This window comes from Camelina sativa, chromosome 6 (genome assembly GCF_000633955.1).
Source record: "Camelina sativa cultivar DH55 chromosome 6, Cs, whole genome shotgun sequence".
NCBI lineage: Eukaryota > Viridiplantae > Streptophyta > Magnoliopsida > Brassicales > Brassicaceae > Camelina > Camelina sativa.
This window is the reverse complement of record NC_025690.1, coordinates 25435098-25440924: the sequence shown is the minus strand read 5'-3', so window position 1 is coordinate 25440924 and position 5827 is coordinate 25435098. Positions and strand designations below refer to the sequence as shown.

The 5827-nt window shown below is 38.0% G+C and overlaps 2 long non-coding RNA genes across 29 annotated transcripts in view; one reads left to right on the top strand and one right to left on the bottom strand.

Moving 5' to 3' along the window:
* Positions 54–1185, top strand: LOC109125289. The gene is made up of 6 exons (XR_002032525.1): positions 54–203; positions 294–374; positions 555–606; positions 731–784; positions 935–1013; positions 1098–1185. It is a non-coding gene; the product is annotated as an uncharacterized LOC109125289 (long non-coding RNA).
* Positions 1048–5827, bottom strand: part of LOC104699475 — a 9833-nt gene continuing 5053 nt past the window's right edge. For 17 of the 28 annotated variants that reach the window (XR_002032502.1, XR_002032505.1, XR_002032507.1 and 14 more), the window contains 21 exons: positions 5726–5781; positions 5589–5652; positions 5438–5499; positions 5244–5287; positions 5069–5123; positions 4898–4975; positions 4764–4811; positions 4561–4662; positions 4409–4474; positions 4201–4325; positions 3939–4074; positions 3752–3837; positions 3534–3662; positions 3352–3430; positions 2957–3251; positions 2672–2858; positions 2460–2595; positions 2020–2375; positions 1733–1908; positions 1418–1650; positions 1048–1321 (listed from right to left, as the gene is read on the bottom strand). This is a non-coding gene — a long non-coding RNA (uncharacterized LOC104699475). The remainder of the gene's footprint in view (positions 1322–1417; positions 1651–1732; positions 1909–2019; positions 2376–2459; positions 2596–2671; positions 2859–2956; positions 3252–3351; positions 3431–3533; positions 3663–3751; positions 3838–3938; positions 4075–4200; positions 4326–4408; positions 4475–4560; positions 4663–4763; positions 4812–4897; positions 4976–5068; positions 5124–5243; positions 5288–5437; positions 5500–5588; positions 5653–5725; positions 5782–5827) is intronic. The other 11 variants (XR_002032499.1, XR_002032501.1, XR_002032520.1 and 8 more) reach the window with 11 other exon arrangements.

Below are 5827 nucleotides of genomic sequence, written 5' to 3'. Positions count from 1 at the left end.
CCCCCCCCCTCCCGTCGTCTGCTGTTTTTTTTTGTTTCCTAACGTTTTTTTTTTTCTATTGCATTAAGTTGCTTTTTTCATAATGAAATCGTTCACGTTATTTACTTGTTGCTTTGTTATTTCAGGTTATGGTTGATGCATTTATCGATGAGGGTGATGTCTCAAAGAGACAAGGACATGCTTTGCTTCTTCTCTGTGCTAAGGTTTTGTTCTTCCTCTTAACTCTTCTTTTACTCTCTGTTTTTCCTAATTACATGTGATTTACTTGTTGATTTTTTTTTTTGTTGGTTTAGGTGTAAGGAGAAGGATCCTACAATGGCTCAATGATGGCTTTGACTAATAGTTGTCACTCGAATTCATGTTACTCTTCTAAGGTTTGGTTTGTAAACTGAATATTTTTATTATGTTCAAGAGGAGACGAGGACTCGCTTCGCTTCTTTTCTATGCTAAAGTCTTCAAGGGTTTTGTTCTTCCTCTCAACACTTCTTTTATTTACTCTCTGTTTTTTTTTTGTTTTGGTTCCTTACAATGCTTTGTTCTTCTTCGTCTTGCAGGTGTTTTAGAAGCTAATAATTATGATCGGATCATTGCAATATCTTCTCCTGGGTACGTCTTCAAGCTTTCTCACGGGATTTGTTAACCTGTGATCATTTTTTTTTTGTTTTCATAGTTGTTTCACTTTGATGGCTGGAGGAGAGGTGTCTGATCTACACTTTGCTAAATTAATTAGGTGGCTGGAGAAGAAGAGTTACCCCGAGATGTTTCTTGCCGGTTTTGCTAACAGGTACTAATGCGTTTTGGTCTTTGTTGTTGGTTTCACGTCTATCGTTACCTACTTATCATTTTGTTAAGTTGTGTTGCTTGTTTGCTTGGTCCATCCCATGATGATAATTATTACATGTTGTTGTTGTTTATTTTTTTTTTGCAATTGCAGGGGTGGAAATATGGAAATTTCTACAACATTCATATGTTTGTTCACTCTACACTACATGGTTACTTCAGGAAGGCTTCAGGTAATCTTTCGTCTTTCAAAGTCATTGTTGTATATATTATAAATCTACTGCAGCTTTATTCATGAAATTGACTCTTTGTGACAGATAGATAAAAGGCATGATTGACGATCTAAAAGACAGTGAGAAAATTTCTGAATCCAACAGAAGTGTTACTAGTTGTTGTTGCCATGACTAGCTGGACAAGAAGCTGCTGCAGGTACGCAAACGTTAACGTAGCACAATGTTTGTTATCACATATTAACATTGAAGCTTCGACTGTCGAATTAGGATTACGTAACATTGTTACAAATCTTCCAATTTCAGCCTCACTGCCAAGAGAGCAATATATTCAAAATTTCATATCAGTTCTTGATCAAATACAAGAAAACACCACGATAAAGGTATAGAGAAGCAAAGATATTAACCTGCATCTCAGGTGCTGCCCAGCTTCTGTATGCGAGCTCTATCTGTCACTTGTGCCAACATACTAGGAGTAGATAAAACAGGAGCAGCTGCAAAGATTTGAGGATCCATGAAAGTTTTAACAAAAGCTTCAATGTGTTTAAGAGCCGTCGTTCTTGGCCCATCTAAGCTAATGCTTTTCGATGTGCCCTCTGATTAAAATGTTCCTATCATCAGAGTGTATTCATCATCCATCCTATTGCAGATTGATAATTCAGATCGAAAACATATCAGAAACTGTATGGAATGTTTATTAGCTGGGTTATATATAAGTATACCTTCCATCAAAAATGTATGCCAAAGCCAATGCAGCCATGAATCGAGCCATTTCTGAGACAGAAGACGAACACAGGTGTACAAGAGCTGGAACTCCTCTTTCCTCAACAATGCGGAGTGCATTACCAGGATTAAAAGCAAAATTCCATAGAGCTCCTGCTACAGTTTCATGTACATCCTGAAGAGAGAAAAAACACCAACACATTGAGGATTTTTTTTAAATCAGATTATCCCTAATGGTTAAGCTCAAAGCCACAAGACTTGAGAACAATGCAAATAGAGGTGGAACCTCAACTTCACGTCCAATCGCAAAGACAGGAATCATTATCAAGGCAAATGACATTAACAATATCTTGATAAGACTCTCCTTTAAAACTTCTCTGCTAACCAAAGCCAAGACTTGGTGCAAGCAAAAGAAAAAGTATCAGCATGTGTAACATGTTAAAGTAAGATGGTCTTGCCTTGTTATGCTTCTGCATTAATCTTTAACAAATCAGGTGACAATCTATATACGCAACACATAAAACTTAGATTCAGATGCTTTTAGCACCTGTTTGCTTCTGACACTGATAATCCCCAAAGTGCACCAGCAGCTCTTTCTTGAAGACCTGTCGAAGCATTTGAACAAGGCTGCGCCAGCACCACCTAAAATAATCAACAAAAGTGATTAATTCCCCTTATATGTTGTAGATGAACAATGTAATCATATTAAACAAATTGGAAGCATACCAAAGCTTCAACGCCACCAGCTGCAGCGAGAGATTCTCGATTCTTATCATCAAACAACAAATTCCATAACGCACCAGCAGCTTCTTGTCTAATTGCTATCCCCATGAGCAGCCAAATTAGCTAAAGCACGAGCAGCCTGGAAAATAAGAACACAGTTAGACCACAAACTCAGCTCACAAAGAAATTTTGTAAAATTATGAAACGGAATTTACCTGTCCTTGCACTCCCTCGAACTTGCAATTCCGATCTAACATCACAAGAGCATGTACATTTGTCCACCAGCAGCTTCCTCCGCCACAAGTCCGTTCATTGACTTTGCCAACCAGCAAGAATTCTGGTACCTCCTTCTTCAGAAACAGACTTTGCAACATTAGCATTTACCAACAAATTTGCAATAGTCTATAAAGCCACAAAAAAAAAGAAGAAAGTTAGTGTGTCCAGTCAAAAGTATCAAAATTCCAATATTAAAAATGACAAGGCAAACAGAAGAAAGCAACCTTTGCAGCTTCTGACTGAAGCTAAGCCCTTCTCGCCATGATTGTGCAAGTTCTAGAAGAAGACGGATACCTCCGTCTTTCATAACTGCTTCAGCTCTTCCACAGTCTATACTAGCATTCTCATTATCGATAACTACGAAACTTGCAAGTCCAGTAGCTGATCTCTCTTGGACATCTTCCTGTGAGCTTTGCATTAAAAGTAAGCAGCAATGCGGCTCCTTGATTAAACCTGAACTCATCCAATCCTTGTGGAAGTAATCTTTTGACCGTCCATTCCAGCTGCTCTCTCAACTGCCTGTGTATGAAAAAAAATTAATGGAATTATAGACAAATGAATTGACATAGATCCCCACTTAGCATAGTAGATTATTTATGAATCATCTCATCTTATTTACCAGGTTGGCTAGATTGTAGAAATGGATAATGTTACGCATCATCCTCACGGACTTGTAGAAAGGGCAGAATTTGTCATATCTGCCAAAGATTCGTCCAACCAAAAGGTTTAAGAGTGAAAATAACCTATTCAGAGAGAAAGAGAGAGAACTAAACCAAAACGAAGGGAGCCAACAAATCTTACGGTGTAAACGCGTTTTGAGCAAGTTAGTCTTCCCTCAGTTCCTGAAATCTTTCTATGAGCAGTTCGATCCAGGTTTCATCCACATCAGGACAAAGGCCAAAGAGGTGTTGCATAGAAAGATTTCAATGCCTGAAGAAGAAGAATAAAGCAACTTCTTATATACAAGAATTCAAGATAGTAAATCAAGACAGGTTTAAAGTGAGAATATGTAAGCATACCTTTGAATACATTGAGCAGGAAAGAAACCAATTAACAGAGGGAAAATGTTTTCTCTGGGCAAGCTTTTGTGCAAAGCCCAGAAGACCTGCAGAAGAAAAGAAAAACATAAACAATGCTAATAAGAGTCTGCGGCAAATCTAAAACCAAATAGAAGATAGGGAAGCAGCTATGAACTGACCCAATTACCTACACAACAATGAAACGCAAATGATTACCAGTCGTCTTGAAATTTCTCTCAATGCTTCTGCCCAACGGGAAGTTGAGTCTGCCATCGTACTGACAGTGTATCCCATATCTCTAAAAGATTCAGCAATTGTGATTCCTGGGGTTCACATTAAAAAAAAACAAAACCAAAAAATATTAGCAACGTAAATTAAAAAAGTTTGCCACTGAAAGATGGGGAATGGGCTTCATCAAAAACTATTAAATCTGTATTCCTGAACATTACCTGCGTAATTTGAGGCTTCAAGAGCAGCCACGGGCATCTTTGGTAACAAGTGTGGTACGTTTTATGACAGATTCCCCAGGACCATCAGGCAACGTCATAGTCAATTGTGGGAAGTCCATAAGAGCCTAATTTATGAGAAACCGTCAGATCAAATGTCTGAATAGTATGAACCATATGCAGATTCAGAATGAGAGAGAGAGAGATATACCTCAACCGCCGTTTCATTTCGTCTCTCTCCACAACCAACATACACAACAGCATCAGAGTTGGAGTACTATGTATATAAGAACAAATATTAGCTTTGAAAATTTCATAATATCCAGTAATTAAGTGGAACAAAACTAGATTGTCACAATTTACCTTGGAAAGTGCCTGGCAGACAACAGCTTTCCCACAGCCAAAAGCACCAGGAATGACACAGGTTCCACCAAGAACAGAAGGGACAAGGGCATCAAGAACACGCTGACAGCAGGAAAAGAACGCAATCAACAACACACAGCAATATACCACAGTAACTGTGTAAAATAAGTTCCCTTGCCAAACGCAGATTAAGTGACACGTACCTTGTTGCTATCTCCATGAGCAGCCAAATTAGCTAAAGCACGAGCAGCCTGGAAAATTAATGTATGACAGAAGGGCACAAAATACTTGTTAATCTATTTAGAAAGCATAATCAAGAGGGTGATTCAGCTCTTACCTCAAATACATGTCAGCTCCACAAGAGGTACAGATAGGTAGGACTCCAATGGATTACCATCAAATACGAGACAAGCCCCTAAAAAAGATGTAGTGATCAAATGCATATTATCAGATACTTTCCTTAGTAATTGCTGGATATGAAAGTCCTGGGGGCAAATATTGTTCTTACTAAACTCCTAAATTAAGTACTGCATCATCCAACTCCTGTGGCTTGTTAGTAGCTCCTGTAAAAAAAACATTACAACATCCAAGTAAATGATTAGGGCAAGCAAAAACAGAATATATATATATATATGCCAACAGAGTTAAAGAGTTAAAATTTTGATAAAGAGCAGGAATCATACCACTGTCAATCACCCGAGAAACTAGCTTTTTAAGCCTCACCCACCTGAATCAGTACAGAAAAATCACTTAGTCCGTTTGAATTCTAAAAATAATTTCAAGAAGCCATGAAAAGCACAGTGACCGAAATAAATTGAAGAAGACCTAAAACAATTTTTTTTAAGATCAAGAAAGACACCAAACTAGCAAATTTTACCTCTCTCGCTGGTCTCCGGAGACCAATGAACAAATCTCTTCGTTTAGCTCCATCAATTCCAGCTGCAATGTAATTAAGCATAAGTGTGTTTCCACATATTGAGTCAAAAAAAGGGAAACAATGAGGTCCTCCCAAAGCAATCCATTCATACCCTCTCTCTCTCATCCCACCACCGATAACCTTACCTTAGCTTGCATCCTGTAGAATAAAAAAATCTGAAGTACAATCCACAATTAGAGAACATATATAGAAACACAGACTAAGTGTTTGAAATTGGAACATACATACCTAAATAATAATGTCAGAGGCAGACACAACAATCTCCTTAGTTACACACGTCGTTTCTGTAAGAGAAAGAGAGATAGTGAGAATTTCAAACAAGAAGAAGAA